General features: G+C 38.2%; 2 long non-coding RNA genes across 4 annotated transcripts in view; one reads left to right on the plus strand and one right to left on the minus strand.

Moving 5' to 3' along the window:
- The window catches only part of LOC127505935 (uncharacterized), a 70263-nt gene extending 56634 nt beyond the window's left edge, over positions 1-13629 (plus strand). Inside the window, exons 5-9 of one of the 3 annotated variants that reach the window (XR_007927848.1) lie at positions 3935-4053; positions 4576-4692; positions 12589-12672; positions 13001-13086; positions 13492-13629. This is a non-coding gene — a long non-coding RNA (uncharacterized LOC127505935). Of the gene's footprint in view, positions 1-3934; positions 4054-4575; positions 4693-12588; positions 12673-13000; positions 13087-13491 lie in introns of those variants that run through there. The other 2 variants (XR_007927849.1, XR_007927850.1) reach the window with 2 other exon arrangements.
- LOC127505937 (uncharacterized) lies at positions 13588-17091 on the minus strand. Its single transcript, XR_007927851.1, has 3 exons — positions 16969-17091; positions 13836-13888; positions 13588-13720 (listed from the first exon to the last, which is right to left on the minus strand). It is a non-coding gene; the product is annotated as an uncharacterized LOC127505937 (long non-coding RNA).
- Between the last annotated feature and the right edge of the window lie 175 nt (positions 17092-17266).

The raw sequence follows: 17266 nt of genomic DNA on the forward strand, positions 1-17266 counted from the left end.
TAATTAGTGACATGCTGACGGACGAGTGTCCCAAGCGTCACGTTTGCTGTTAGTTAAGGGCAGAACCTTTGAAGGTGGAGAGAGGAGCTGGTGTGGGTAACTGGCCCTCAGCAGGAGGAATGCTGGGACTTTGGTGCAGTTGTCTTTCATCTCTCAGAGCCAGCTGAGCTTTCTTTAGTAAAGGTTTGATTTTAACAAGGGCTGTTAGTGAGAGAGACTTTATACCTTCCTAAACTCAACCAGCAGGAATCCAGCAGTGTGCAGCATATTGGTATGCGTACTGTAGTCGGTTAAAATTAATTTTAAAAATAAAAGCTTTCGCAGCAGGTGAACTAAACTGAAAGAGCAGACAACAGGATTATTTGCACCGTCTGATCTGAAATCTGGGATGCAAAAATCAAAATTAGAGATGGCTGTAACCGAAAACTTTTGCATTCATTCATGCATATAAAGTACAGATTAAAAAGTTGAAAAAGAATTTATGGGTTTTCACATGTGGTTGCTCAAGTTCAAGTTTATATATTACAGTGAGCAGGAGGTGCCATATTATTCTGTGAATCAAATGCATAACAAAACCAGATTTTTTGTTCTTTTATGTAATTATAGCTTTATTTAGGAATGCTTTACTTGGAGAAAATACTGGCTCAGGCCAACAGTGCTGCCAAGACCGATGTTGTTGTTTTATTGATAAAATAATTGTATTAAAATTTGTATTTAATATTCAATATTAAATTTTATATATATATATATATATATATATATATATATATATATTATATGTATATATATATTATATGTAAATGTAATTCATTTAATGCAATACATACTACATTTACATGTATTAAAGTCCCCCTGCAGTCAATAATTTTATCCCTTAAAACTCATCTTTGATCACCAAAATGACATATTTAAATGTTTTTTTGCCTGTGAAAAAAATTCTTAATGTCTTAAAATAGCTTGAATGTAACTCTTGCCTCATTTAATATACACGGATCTATGAATATGATAATAAGCCCCGCCTCCACTCACTCGCACAAGCTCTGATGAGATCCACTCGGTCAACTTACTGAGGCAAACGCTGCACAATGGTATTGATTTTTACAATGTCGGACACATAAAGCTAATTAATATGATTAGTGTTTTGCTTGACTACATTATCAAACAGCTAATGTGTTGCTAATGTTACACATACCATGTTCCCGTTTGTGAGTCAGACAGCTGCCTTCTAACAATCAATATCCTTAGAAATGCTTTGAACAACTCAGAACGTCAGTGGAGAAAGGAATATAGTTCATCATAATATGCATCATACACGCACCATATTGCGAAATTTACACGATTTTTCATATCAACAGAAAAATATACCGGGATAACCTTCTTTTGAGACTCCCTTGTTAATGATATGCTAAAGCCTGCCAGCACATTGACGTGATAGGTTATAAGGTAGTTTGTGATGTCAGAAACACCAGCGATTTCAAACCACAGGTTTGAGACTGTCTTTGGTTTACTGCAGTTTTAAAGAGAAAATACTCAGCAATGTTGTTGACTTATGAATTTGCACATGATTTGTGTTAAAGCATGTTAAATACACCAGATAGACATATGAACAACATTAAAAACTTGATTTTCACCACAGGGGGACTTCAAAATATAAATGTATTTAAATATAAATATATATATATATATATATATATATATGCGTCTTTATACTTTAAATGTTTAGGAAGCTGAAGCTGATGGAAACAGTCCAACACCCACAGTGCGTCTCAGTATACCAGCTCAATTAGTTTGACATGTGAGGCTGTTACTGTCTGAGCTCCATCGGGGCTGTTGGATCTGTAGAATGTTTACCTCTTTATAAATAGAATGTGTGCTTATTTTACTGAACCCTAGAGACTTGACTCAGCTCTCACTGTTATTCCAGACAAATCATTTAAGAGTTCTGTATATCTGTAACCATTCACATCTGATCTGGAAATATGTTGCGCTGCAAGTCCTTATTGTTTGCAGAACTGGTGGGAGATTCTCAAATAAAACAATATTAGCTATGATGATCTTTAGAAGAACATCTAGTGTTTGGTTTCCTAATTGACACCATAATGCTCAGTCCAATTTGTTTTGGATAATGCCGGACCATGTGTGCGAGAAGACCGTGTGGAATTCTGCGGCCCCCTGATGTCTGCAGCCATCTGGCTGTGGCCGGTTCATCTCTCTCAGAGCGGTGCTGAGCGTACACAGTAATTACAGGGACCCGGCCCACCCGAGCATGACAAACTAACAGCGTTCACTCTCTTGGACTCTTCCAGCAGAATCCCCATCACTTCATCTTTTTCTTTTTACTTTTTTTCCTTGCAGATTCTCTCTAGCTCCATGTGATAAATATTTATGGGATGAAATGCGTGCTGGCATCGTTTACAGCCCACTGACATTGAGTGGAGAAATTTGCAAAGATACATGACCAAACCATCACACTAGACTAGAGAATCCCACCTGCCTCTCACACCCTACAGAGAAAAAACATTATCTTAAAGATAAATTAATGTTCCAATTAGAATCTAAAAGAACTTATTGGCCATAACAAAAAACGTATTTATTTCTTTAGAAAAGCGTCAATTTGTTGGTGGTTTAAAGGGATTGTTCAAAACAATCAGCATTTAATCACCCTAATGTTGTACTTCTGTGAAACAAAATGTGATGAATATCCAAGCTGCTGTTTTCCATACAATCAAAGTAGAAAGTTATTTTTCCTGCATTTAAAGAGGACCTATTATGCCCCTTTTAGAAGATGTAATATAAGTCTCTGGTGTCCCTAGAATGTGTCTGTGAAGTTTCAACTCAAAATACCCCACAGATCATTTATTATAGCTTATCAAATTTGCCCCTATTTGGGTGTGAGCAAAAACACACCATTTTTGTGTGTGTCCCTTTAAATGCAAATGAGCTGCTGCTCCCCAGGCCCCCTTTCCAGAAGAGGGCGGAGCTTTAACAGCTCGTGCTTCAGTTGCTCAACAACAACAAAGCTGGAGAATCTCACGCAGCCAAAATGACAATTGTTCAGCCTTACATTGTTCAAACCGGAGTTGGAATGAAACTGGATGTTTCTGAATGGTTAGTGGATAAATTTATGTAGTTGCTGTGAAGTTGATTCAACTCATCGACTAGCATGTGCCGTCATGTTAATCTTTTGTGCAAATCCAGCAATGAATTGACCCTCGTTTGTGGAGCAGTCCAGCGTAAAATGACGGCATGGCAACAACACTCTACTACAACAACTCTTCCTCTTCTCTAAAGCAGCCCAACATGGCCTCACCCCCTTTGTTGCATGTTCTCGGGGGAGGGGTTTATGTAAATTTTAGGGTTAGTGATGTCACTAACCTGGGAAGAAGCTTGTTGTAGTCCCTACCAGCCGTTTGTTGTAGTCCTTAAACAGTGAATTTTTTAAAGAAAATATCTCCCTTTGCATCGTCATAACTTTGCAGATGTTGTTTATGCTCAAACAGCAACATTACACAATAACTAAAGTTAAAAAAGTGAAATCATAATCAACCACCCCTTTAAGGTCTCAATTGTTGGAAGGGAGATTAAATGGAGAACAAGTTAAGACTCCTGCTTTTAGGATTTTTTTTTTTTTTGACCCTCAAGTGTCAGAAGACCTCTCAAAACTGTGCTCAAATTTACCAAGATACTAATTCTGCAACCAAAGTAAGATCTCAATATGAACTCAAACATTTCTCATCAAACTCTTCCAAAAGAGCAGCATCTTGAACCCTAAACCGCAAACATGGTTCCTGATACAAAGAGACCTAAGTAAAAACCAGGAACCTTTATTAAGTCTAGCACCATATGCAAAGAGTCTTTTTATAGTAGGTTTTCACAGGGATCTTTAATTCACTTTATAACGATTCACAAAGTCTCACTTATTTCTGCTTTACAGTCATTAGGTTCAGTTCTCGAGTGTTAAGCCTGAGAATGAGGTGTTGAAGACTTCAGGATGTGAAGATTTTCTCAGAGATCCTCACAAGTCTGTTAAAGGATCCTCCCTCAGTATAACTGGTACGTTCTGTGAATATGGTACACTTTACTGTCCCATGTGTTTTATTATTATATGGCTTTTAAACTGATTTTAGACATGAGACAATTTTGATAATAGCTTTGATAATAGCATATGATAAAATATCTAAATTATTTTTTTTAATTATTATAATTGTATAATGTTGTTTTAAAAATAAAAATATAAAAATGTATAATAAATTGAACATTTAATAAAAAAATGTCTTGTTTGAACTTGTGAGGATCAAATTTTTCTAAAAGCTATGCTTCTTTTTAATTGATCTGGGGGAAAAAAACAATACTTTGCGTGTCTGACCCAGTTTTGTACCCTGATCATGGACAGTGCCAACTAATGAAAGATTCAACGCTGCTAATTGAGATTGATTCGACTGTTTATGGGCTGTTAAAGAAGAAAATTACAGGCATTATGTAGAACAGCTCTGACAACTTGGCTCCTTCAGTACAGAGAGCTTATGCTCATAAAAAAAAAAAAAAAAAATGCAGATTACTTTCTCTTTTTTTCAGAATGGAGAAAACTCTTGACTGCTCCTGCCCATCATGCATCACTTTGTTCTGCGTGTCTCTATGGTGGATTCTGCTGCCTGCTGGAGAACTCCTGCCACATGTTCTCACACACCGGAGGTCAAAAGCTCACGTAACTCATCATGAATGATTTATTCAGGGAAATTAACATGCACTTCTCAATCTGGAGGCTTGATGATTTGGTAAAGCATTTCTGTGTGTCGTCCATTTGAAAAAGCGTATGGGAGTAGATACCAAATCAGACGAGCTGGAACAAAAAACCTTAGCGATACGTTCATCTGTTCAGAAAATAGGTTTCACTGAGCTCCTGTACCTCTATAATCATGTCCCCTTTCGCCAAGATCATTCTGATAATATACAGGCTTATTCATGAAGTAGATCTCAGCGAGAGTCCCTACATCCCTACAGGCCATTTTTGTAAGCGCAGCCAAGTGAATCATGGGGAATGCATGGGGTTTTAATAATGAACTAGTGTCCATTCTACAAGGGAATGATATTTATGTAGTCTTCTACATGAGCGGGTATAAAAGTTGTGTGAAGCAGAAAGTTTAACTGCAAAAATTGAATGTTTAGTGGCTTATTTAAAAGAAATAAAAGATAATTGAAATTATGGACAGGTTCAGAAGACCAGGTTAATACAAAGCATTAAGTGCATTTACTGTAAAGTTCAATTTCAGGCTGAAGCAGAAATGTGTCTTTTTAAAATGTGAATACTTTAATCTGACTGATATTGTAATGCGTTTTCCCAAAACATCATGAGCCTAGGTAGATTGTAGACACTATTGGTGCCAGTGGTTTTTACAATCTACTTTGGCGTACAATGCTTTTGGGAAACGCAGTTTTTAAGAAGCTGGAAGAAAGACCTGGATAATGTGACGGTTAATCAAACTACAATTGACCCTTTGCAAAGACCCGCCCCCCTTAGTTACTGTTGCTTTGTCCGACAAACCATGGCGCTGTCAGGGCACACAGAGTGAAAAATACATTGCAGAGCAAAGAGGACACTGACAACACGTCGACAGACAAGACAGAGCAGGTTACTTAGGATATTAAACAAAGCACCAGCTTTCAAATTGTGTATTTTTTGTTTAAGAAATTTGAACAATGAAAACCGTTTTGTGGCGTGACAGATTGCTGTAGATGCCTCGATCACTGATCGTCTCTTCTAACTAGTTAATTTATAGCATTAAATAAACATGAATGAACATGAGAAGGAATGTTGTTTCAAATGCGGAAAGATGTCAGTACACACCATTTTTCAAGTTCAAGTCCACCAAGGTTAATCTTCTAACTCCTGACTGCTTTGTCAGACAAAATGGCGGATTCTGCGTTATGATTGGTTAGATCGCTTGTCAATCAAACTCCCGGCGAAGGGTCAATTGGCCTTAGCATCACACTCCTAAAGACAGAAATGATGTGTATCGTGTATTTAAATTGCACAAATTGGATTTGTACAAACATGTTTTAGTTTCAGCATTAATCAGTATAAGTGATGTCTGTGTCAGTAGAGAGATTGGTTTCAACCCTCTTACAAAAAGCACTGATATGCCTATATGATGTGCCTTTATGAGAGTTGCAACCAAAAGACTGTGCCAATTACGGAAAACAGAAATCCAATAAGCCCAGAGGCACTTGTACCAAGCGAGAGTGATTTAGTATTACCCCAAAACAGTGTTGGAGTGATTGTTATTAAAAATTATTTCAAACACCCAGATGGCTCCATTTAGTTTCCTAGATTTTCACTGGGTTTCATTAAAATTGTGTTACAACAGTTGTTCTGGCCAAGAAACAAAAGAGAACGGCAGAAAAATACATGCAAACATGGTTGTACCCTGAGAGATGTGCGCAGATAATAATAAACATTCACTTTTAGTCAAATGAAATCTACATGACAACAAAAGCTGTTTAGCAAACGTTTGCAGAGTCACACAGTAAATGAACCTCTTTGTTGATAATCGCACACGTGCATAGCATCATTTATCTGCAATTTGGTTGCCAGGAAACTTCTTTTGTTGACGTACGAACACCTGCAGAGCCAACCGTAGCATTGCCGTGTCTTTATACATCATCATCTGAGTGTCAGACAATGGAACGCCTTTATGTTCGGAAGTCAAAGGGATCAAGTAGAAATATCCTACATTTGGCTTTGAATGGACTGAAGCAGCATCTCACTAGTCTTTGAGCTACATTCCCTTCTAAACTGAACATCCGAGTGTCTTTTAAAACCAGCAGCTGCCATTTATTGTTTATTTTCAATTAAAAGAGCAATCTAATTAGTTTACGAGGCAGGATATGCACAGAGCAACTACCAAGTAATTAGTTAATTACACACCGGTCACACCCACGTCTCCAGCAAAGATTATAAAACACGTAAAAAAAAACCCCCATAAAAGTTACAATAAATTGCGGTAACACTTTATTTTAGGGTCTTTAAACTAGTTGCTTATTAGCATGCATAATACTAGAATAGTGGCTGTTTATTAGGACTTATTAAGCACATATTAATGCCTTATTCTGCATGACCTTATTCTACATTCTTAATTCTACCCAATACCTAAATTTAACAACTACCTTACTAACTATTAATAAGCAGTAAATTAAGAGTTTATTGAGGGAAAAGTCATAGTTAATAGTGAATATGTGTTTACTATACTGAAGTATTACCTAAATTGTATACTGTGGGAAAGTCTGCTTAGAAGTGCAACAGGAGATTCTCTACAGAAACATTTTTGGTTACACTGGTTGAAAGTCTCTTCATATCCTGATAGCAATCACTATGGCTACATTCACACTGCGAGCCTTAAAGGAACACTCCACTTTTTTTGAAAATAGGCTCATTTTCCAACTCCCCTAGAGTTAAACAGTTGAGTTTTACCGTTTTCGAATCCATTCAGCCGATCTCCGGGTCTGGCAGTACCACTTTTAGCATAGCTTAGCATAGTTCATTGAATCTGATTAGACCGTTAGCATCTCGCTCAAAAATGACCAAAGAGTTTCGTGCGGTGCAGGTGCAATGATATTACGCAGCGCCTGTGACCCGCTGTTTGCACAGGGAGCGTGCATTGCAACCATGGAGACATTTGTGAGAGACGCTGCGTAATATCATTGCGCCTGCTGCAGCCATGGTACGGCAGCAAAGTTCCTTGATTATTACACCTGCAATGAGAGTATAGTTCCTAGCCATATCGGCCTAGAAAATCGCAACTTTTCATTTTCCGTCGGTTTTAGTACACGATGTAACTACAGAAGAGTCAAGTTTTAAATAGGAAAAATATTGAAACTCTTTGGTCATTTTTGAGCGAGATGCTAACGGTCTAATCAGATTCAATGAACTATGCTAAGCTATGCTAAAAGTGGTACCGCCAGACCCGGAGATCGGCTGAATGGATTCGAAAACAGTAAAACTCAACTGTTTAACTCTAGGGGAGTTGGAAAATTAGCCTATTTTCAAAAAAAGTGGAGTGTTCCTTTAATGTTCAATTCTGATTTTTGCTTAGATCTGATTTTTCTGTAGAGCTGTTCACATTGTTGTTTCAAATGTGGCCCATATCAGATTGCCAGTGTGAACAGATCATGGTTTTGAACTGACCTGTATGCGCAAAAGAACGATACAAACGGGGCTGCCATTTTTTAATTTTTTTTTTTTTTTTTTACCACAAAATCCACTCAATTGCTTCTCAAAACTAGTGCAAAACTAGCCCAATCACGTTCTGTGGGGTGTCCCGGTAAAAATCGCGTTCAAGAGGTTAAATATCGGGTTAGTGCGGTCGCTTCAACCCACGGAGTTGCAAAACAACCCGTGGCAACAGTGAAAAAGTAACCCAATTCTGTGAGAAAATCGCAGACTTGGCAACACACACAGCGCGCTGTCATAGGGAAGTAAACACAGAGGGCATTAAAGTAAGCAATTACTTGTTTATTTATAGTGTGATCTGCCACGTAAGCCAGCGAAAATATGTGCAGGCAATATGAAAAATAGACAATGATGTGACGAGAGTTCAGACAAAATCAGAGTTTTGAAACTTTTATGATACGAGCACTCATGTTTTGCTTGTATTACAGAGACAGCTCTATAATACTTACGAGTTCTGACACATCACTGCCCTTCTACTGACTACCTTTCACAACTGTCTTGATAATGTTGGGTATGTAAAATCTTTGAATAGACTCCCATGAGCGCAGAATCATGACGAATGTTGATCTCAAGTGATGTAAAAATCGCATGAATTCCGATATGACTGTTCATACTACAGTCACATTACAAAACATATGATATGTATCGGATTTAGTACCACATGTGGAAGTGGCACAAATCAATTCCATGTGGTTTGTACTGTTCACACTCTCATGGAGAAAACAGATATGAGTCACAAAAAAAAAAAAAAAAATCAGATTTGGGCCACATTTACCTGCAGTGTGAACCTAAGTCAAGTGGTCTAAATGTATTTTTAAAAACATATATAGACAGTGGAAGACGTAGGACTATAAAATGTGCATTCAAACATTGCATTCAGTCCGAATTTGGTCCGTCAGTCAACGTGTGTTGCATATACCACTGCGCAGCCTGTTCACGCAGACGTCATACATAATCAGCGCGTTCACGTACACTGTGCAGACAGAGCGAGAATGGCAGGCAAACAGCAACAACCTATCTTTAGTTTAGTAGTACTGTTACTCACTGTTCTGTAAAGTTTTCTCACTGGTGAATGAATGACACGATGTAATCCAATAACGTTGTCTCTGGTCGTCTTGCTTCTGGTCTGTGCGCTTTCACGTGTTTTAAAGGAGCTGTGGATTTGGACGGCGATTTGCAGAGAGGGTGGGATCGTATGCTTTCAATGCTAGCAGGCTAAAGTTAGCATTTCCCAGATCACCTATTGCACCTTTAAAGGGATAGTTCACCCAAAAATGAAAATTTGATGTTTATCTGCTTACCCCCAGGGCATCCAAGATGTAGGTGACTTTGTTTCTTCAGTAGAACACAAATGATGATTTTTAACACCAACCGTTGCGGTCTGTCAGTCGTATAATGCTTGTCAATGGTAACTCCATCTATAAGAGTCAAAAAAACAAGCACAGACAAATCCAAATTAAACCCTCCGGCTCGTGACGACACATTGATGTCCTAAGACACGAAACGATTGGTTTGTGCGAGAAACCAAATGACGGAAGTGCGTTCTGATGACGGAAGTGATGTCTCGCGCTTATACTTCAATGAGCGCGAGACATCACTTCCATTGTCAGAGCGCGTTCATACTTCACCAACCGGATGCGCAAGGCAGTTGGACATAGTGGTGTTTTAGAGGTGAAAAATGATATAAATACTGTTCGGTTTCTCGCACAAACCGATCGTTTCATGTCTTAGGACATCAATGTGTCGTCACGAGCTGCAGGGTTTAATTTGGATTTGTCTGTGCTTGTTTTTTTGACTCTTATAGATGGAGTTCCCATTGACAAGCATTATACGACTGACAGACCGCAACGGTTGGAGTTAAAAATCATCATTTGTGTTCTACTGAAAAAACAAAGTCACCTACATCTTGGATGCCCTGGGGGTAAGCAGATAAACATCAAATTTTCATTTTTGGGTGAACTATCCCTTTAAGTGTCAGTGGAGAAAGAGTCTCGCTTCATTTCCGTTAGGAATGTGAACACATTTGCTCGCTAGGATTCTGTTTTTCTCGGATCTGTCTGCAAAGCATTGCTCCCAAACGCTCGCATCAGATATATGCCAATAGAATATTGAGCAATGCATTGCTCAGCCCTGCTGTAGCATTTTTTACTAATTCAAGTCAACAACTGTTGTTGTCAAAGCTGCATCCAAAATGATGCCTTTTCCTTATCCATTGTAAATAATTTAGTATGTTTACATGGATAATCTTACACCAATTATGCCCCATAAAGTGTAAGGTCATATAAACACCTCAAACTGTGTTCTTTTTTTTTTTTTTTTTTCTGGTAAAGGTTGTAAATGTTTTGACATGAATGTAAAAACATCTGGGGTTTTATTAATAAGCTATCTGCATTTTGTTTTACATCTAAACAATGGAACTAGTGGTCTTCAAAATGCTGTAAATAATTTAATAACGATAAAAAAATGATTACAAGGAAAAGAATCTGTCACATCTCACACTGTTTGATTGGCAGAGCCATGATAGAGCAGGTCACCTGTTTCCTTGAGCAAAGAATGGCATCTGTCAGAAAGAAAAAAAGCAAAGCTGGAGAGACTGGCAGAATGAGAAGACATAAAATAGAGAGAGAAAGAATAGAGAGGCACTGGAGGGTCGATCGAGAGAGAGAGAGAGAATCCACTGGGGTGGAATAATCTCCACCAGGAGCAAAGTGAAGACCATCAAGCACATTTCACATGCAATTTAGTGTGACGCGTCTGATGAAAACTGTCATAACCAGAGCACTCTAATTTACAAGCTTAAGAGCACGATGTCTTTCAGTTGAATCTCAGGGCCAAAGCACGGCGTTGGGCAGAAGCATGCATCAGAGTGTATGAGAGCGGTGTGAAGCGTCAGACATCTGGAGGGGCTGTCGGGCTGAGAAGGTCTTGAATGTAATACAAGGATTTTCTTCCAGAAGGTTCAAATTGTCTTGTCGCAATTGAAAGTTTAGGGAGGGACAAGTCAATTGCTGCACTGCACAGCTATAACATACTTCAGAAGAGTGTTAAGACTGGCTTGTGTTGTTTTTTTGCTTTTTCAACTTTCTTTTAAGCTTTTATAAATCATTCATTCAGTGTGGCCACATCTCGCCAACCTCATCCTTTTGTTTTTAAGGTTATTTGTTTAGATTCCCCCAGGTAACACTTATTAAAGCAATACTCATGCAAGCTACACATCCCAGATCCTCATAATCCTTCTTCATTTTGACATTATGACTTCAGTCCCAACAGGATATTGCAGAACTGATTATATAGTGGTGCGGGTATGATGTCAGAACTCTGAAGACTAATTTGCCACTGGTTCCTTTTGAGATTTTCCTATGAGGTTTTATAATTTTTCAACTTATGAGTAAAATAAGGTCTGTAGTAAACATAACTTGACAATACTTTGATGTTTTGTTCTACAAAGTGAATTACACACATCCATACCGAAAACGTGAATTTTGAAGCAATTATGTTTATTTTTAGAAACGTATGTTTCTAATTAGGCTTGCATAGCCATTGCTTCAGACTGACGGCAAAAGGTCTGAACTCTATCGCCGCTTTCATTGGCCAAGAACCGCCCAAGAGGCCATTTGACTGACATGTAATGCAACCAATCACGTCGTTTTGTTCCGCTTCATGTTTAGGAGCGTGAAAATGTAAAGTCGATGTCCCTACAATAACAGACCAGCATGCATCTAATAAATTATTCGTTCAAGAACATTGTGCAAGTTTACTGCAACAATGAAGCCGCGAACTTCACATACTTTTGAAAATCCGGCGTTTAGTTGATGAACATGACGGCGTTCTTCTTCCACGAGGGGGTTTGGAGTCACAACACTTGTTTCCAGGCAGACCACGAAAAAAGGCGACACACACGTCTCCCGGACATCCTGTAGAATTCAACCAACCGGATGACGACTTCGAAAAATCCTGAAGTGTTTCCAGTTAAGTGTGCCATATGCATCAGATGTTCAGCCAACGGTCCGTGGGCGTCAGTGACGTCTGAGGCTGAGACTAGTTTCCAATAAGTAGCTAGATAAAAATGTTTGGGGTGTGAGTATGTGCAGTTTACGTTGTAGAACAAAATGTCAAAGTATAGTCAAGTTATATTTACCACAGACCATATTTTAATCAAAAATTGCAAAACCCCATTGGAAAATCTCAAAAGAACAGCGAATTAGTGAATTAGTCTTCCGGGATCTAACGACATACCTGCACCACTCTATTGCAACCCAAATTGACTCTTTTGAACAATCAGAAAATTTGCCATTTGAGACTTTTTTTTTTCTTTTTTTTAAAGATTTATATTTGCCATATTTTTGCCTTTATTGTGATAGGATATTGAGTGGACAGGAAGTGAGGTGGAAGAGAGAGAGGGGGACGGGATCAGGAAAGGTCCACGAGCTGGGACTCGAACTCAGGTCGCCCGAAGCGCAACAACGCTAACATGTCGGTGCGCTGCCCACGAGGCTATCGGCACCGACGAGACTGCTTAATTTTTAAGTATTTGTTTTGCAGTGAAAAACTATGTTAAATAATATCAGTGACGATATGAGCATATTTTACTGCATAACATCAGTAAGCATGCAAATATATGGCTCAAAACTGTGCATATAAATATATATATTTATACACATTGTTTTATATTACAATTGTATGATCTGTAACATTGCATTTTATTTCTATATTTAATATTAATAATGTTTTATATAATATTTCGGTCTTATTTTTTGTCTTTTATTATTATAGAAAAAACAGAAGAGACTGCATGCCATAAATCATAATTGCACAACCTGGGCTCTGCTACACACTGACTCACATAAACTAATTTATGGGTAAGTTGGTGACATTATTTAGTCAGTAAAGACTGGTTGGAAAGCATTAAGATCAAGGACAGACAAAATATGTTTGTTTGGAATAAATGTCTCAGTTTGAACTGTGGGAGAAACTTCAATATATTTATTCCTGGTGCATTTTGGACGCGTTTTCCCTTGAGCTTCTATTTCACGGCACTAATAGGCCATTAACAGATAAGATATATTTTATGAGTCCATTAAGGAAGTGTAAGTTAAATGACAATCGAAGGGTCAAGTCATTGTAATTTCCCATGATGGTCCAGTGGTGCAGGTTGAGTTGGCGGACATAATTGGCTTTGCTCGTACTGCTCCAGGGAGATGCCTTCAGGCTTGTGTCTTTGCAGTCGTTTATTAACATTTAATACGTACGCCTCTTTCCTTCAGACAGACAGAGGACCAAGCCCTTTCTCTTCACTGCAGCGAGTTTGGCGGCATCCATGTTTAATACAGATTAGTCATCTCTGGAAACATCACCCTGCTGATCTCAAGGCCATGTGGAGGGGGAGGTGAAGGTGACGCCAGCCCCCATTTGTCGCATCCGTGACTCTTTGTACTGCTGGACCTGCTTTATCGTCCTCCATCAGTGAGCAAATAACCTGATCCCACAGGCCACCTATTTCTCAAAATAACAGTAAATGTAAAATTAGTTTGAATTTTGAATGTGATTTACAGATGTGATGCTTTTAACAATGGTGTTGTCACGAAAAATCTTTAAAGAGAACCCGTACCTTAATCGAAAGCAAAACGGGGCCAACAGTGAGGGAAAAATATGAAGAGCTCCCTTAAGTGGGGAAAAAGCAACTTGGTAAGCAAGATAAACAATAAAACAAACAAAAACACCCCTATGGAGAAGAAGCCATCTGCCTGTGCTAGGCATGCATTTCTAAAAATGAATCATCAATCTGTTTTTAAACTATAGTAAACAATTGCATGACTCCAACTCTGTGTTGAAAGGCAGCAAGCTAGAAAATAAGAATCATCTTATGTGGCAATAAAGGAAATGAAGTTCATATTGCATATAAATCAGACCAGGAAAAAGTCTGGCTACTCTATGCAGGCCACCGACTAGGCTTTGGCCATGCAGAGAATTGTGTTATAGAAATTTCATCTATTTCATACGTGGTGATAAACTCAAACTACCATGAAACAATAAAAACCGCTGACCAAAGAGCCACTGTGTCACCTGCTGTGTTCTTTGGCAGCTCGGAGTGTTAGTGCTAAAACTCGGTCTTACGTAAGCATATGCTGAGATCATTACATTTCTGAAATAATTGCCTAGAAATATTCCCAAGCGCCAAACTTCGTCTGGTTGAAGACTCTGAACAATAGAGATTAGAAAGCCTGCTCTGATGAACTGAAATAGAAGCATGTGCTCTAGTTGTGCTGTCAGACGTTGTGTTAATTTCATTACAAAAAAGATTTGCAAATATTTGCAGAGTTTCATCCAGTCACTCTTTGATTTAAAACAAAGAATCGTAGGATTGGGCTGCAGCGCTGTAATAAAGCCAACAGAGCAAATACAATAACGTATGATCTGTCAGCGAACACAATGTACACAGAAAGCACAAAAGAACGCGTTTCCCTCTATCCTGATATTTATACATTTCCTATTTCACTGCAGCACACGAGCACCGCCGAAAGATGCCTGATTTCTTGAATGCTCTGAATCAGCTGATAAATAATGCATACGCATTTATTGATTAATATTTCACTAGGTGGAGGTTGCTGAGGAATTCTTGAGCAGGCCAATAATGCCTTGCGTGATAAACAACGGCTCTGGCCAGTGTATTTTCCTGCCATTGACTCGAGGATTCAGAGGGACGTATGTTAGTGATTGAATCTGACAGTATGGTATTACAGCTCATAACAATTTGTGCATCTTACTGCCTCTAATGACACTTGTGGTTATTGGCAAAGTGAAGGTTAAGTTAATGAGCTGTGGGCGGTCATCAGTGCTTCACATCTAGCAACGAGTTAATAAAATATCAAATCACTGGATGTGTTTGCACAGTCCAAGGCTGTGCATGTATTTCTTGGCTTGGTCTTCTAAAAAAGGCTTTTGGACCAATGCCATCAGAGTAAATGCTCAAGGGCAACTCAGGCTCCGGAAACTTCAGGAAAAAAAAAACTAAGCCTAGCACTGCAACAACCTATCAACCTCAGCTGCATGTTCTCTGCAGTGTGTCTCCCATGTTCTACCTGGTCAGGCATGATAAGCTTACAAACTCTATCACAGTGCCTGTATTATGCATGGGTTGTTCAGCCTCAACATGGCACTGTGTATAAAGATGTTGTGCTTGACCATTTCCAGTCTTGCTAAATTTATTCTCAAAACGTGTCAAAATCAAACAAATATAACATATCTATCTATCTCAAGCAATATCAAAACACTAATTTGAACTCACTTAGCCAAGCTCATTTGAACTCTGTTAGAGCTACAGAACACTGTGTATTTTTCTCTCTCCATGTGGGCAATGGTTTTGACATCATGTCGCCAATTAGCTAGGATCTAAACTTGTGGGTGACGAGCCAAGGAAAAATAACACTGCAAAATGCAAATAATAAAACAAAATATGAATTAAAAATTAATGCAAATAATACAACTTTTGATACACAGAGGGAAAATGAAGCAATATTCACAAGTGGCCTGTTGTTTTGTATAGGCCATGATGTTAGCTTTTACAAAATTTACACAAAACTGTACATTTTCCAAAGCTATCTCACAACCAATTCGTAAGTATTTAATGAGGTGGCTAATTCGTACGAATTCATACGACCGCACTCGTACAAATTCATACAATTTGTCTAAACCCCAGTGACGGAGTTTGGGGTAGGTCATTCGTGTGAATTCATAAATCGTACATATTTTACGTATGATTTAGCAAAAAACGTACGAATTCGTATGAATTAGCCACCTCGTAAAATACGTGTGAATTGCCGTGAGATTGGGTTGAAGTTTTCCTATTCAGTCTGTCATGTTAATAGACCCTTTTCACATTTCCAGGTTTCTCAGAAGCGGAAGTCGTCATAGTCGTCAAAAAGATTTAATTTAGACATTTACTCGCATGTAAACATTGATCAGCGAACATAAGAAGCTCAAACCTAACTTGAATAACGCACAAGAGCAAACCTCTTCCGGAAGCTCAAACGTGCTCATGTGTTACGCAGCAAGTTCGAGCTTCCGGAAGAGGTTTGCTCTTGTGCGTTATTCAAGTTAGCTTGAGCTTCTTCTTATGTTTGCTGATCAATGTTTACATGCGAGTAAAAACCTAAATTAAATCTGTTCATCATAACAAGCGATTGATTCTCTTCAGAAAATTTGGACTAAACCGCTCGATTCATATGGATTAGTTTTCGAATCTCTTTATGAAGTTTTTGAAGCATCAAAGTGGTAGTTACAAAGGCAGTCAACGGAAGGAAATCTGACAGCATTCTGTCATCAAAAAGATCTTCATTTGTCTTCCGAAGATGAACGAAGGTCTTACGGGTGTGGAACGACATGAGGGTGAGTAATTAATGACAGAATTTTCATTTTGGGGTGAACTAACCCTTTAACTTGATTTTTGTAATTTGATGCAAAGGTAATATAATACTAAGTATAGTGTTATAAATGTACCTACATTTTTTATTATTTATTTATTTTTAAATGAAAGTATAAAAAGCTTTGCAGGATTTACGATATTGATGACCGTTAAAACGCGTCATCACAGTCTGTGAAAAGGCCAAGGGTCTATTTGCATATTGCCTATTCAGTTATAGTAACATCGTTAATAAATGTCATGACTTTAAGGAACATCTATCTATCTATCTGACCAAATTATATTTAATACATGCAGGCAACTTTAATAATCATCACCTCACCTGATTTGGGCAGTTTTCCTTCGATTTTACCATAAACACAATGTTTTCTTTGTAGGCTACATGAGGGAATGTTTTTTGGCATCCGATTGTCAATTAGCTCGATCTTTTAAATGTTTAATTGCATCCCTTTTATAATGATCTACTTAATTTTTTTTTTTTTTATATAGAAAGAGACGATACAACACGGCAACGGACAGTCTGTGGCTTAAACACTGCCCCTTCATTTAGACGAGATAAATGATACGGGAGGAACGTATTTATGCTGCACGGTGCTATTTGCATCAGATAAACATCCGTA

This window comes from Ctenopharyngodon idella, chromosome 23 (assembly GCF_019924925.1).
Source record: "Ctenopharyngodon idella isolate HZGC_01 chromosome 23, HZGC01, whole genome shotgun sequence".
In the NCBI taxonomy this organism is placed as follows: Eukaryota; Metazoa; Chordata; class Actinopteri; order Cypriniformes; family Xenocyprididae; genus Ctenopharyngodon; species Ctenopharyngodon idella.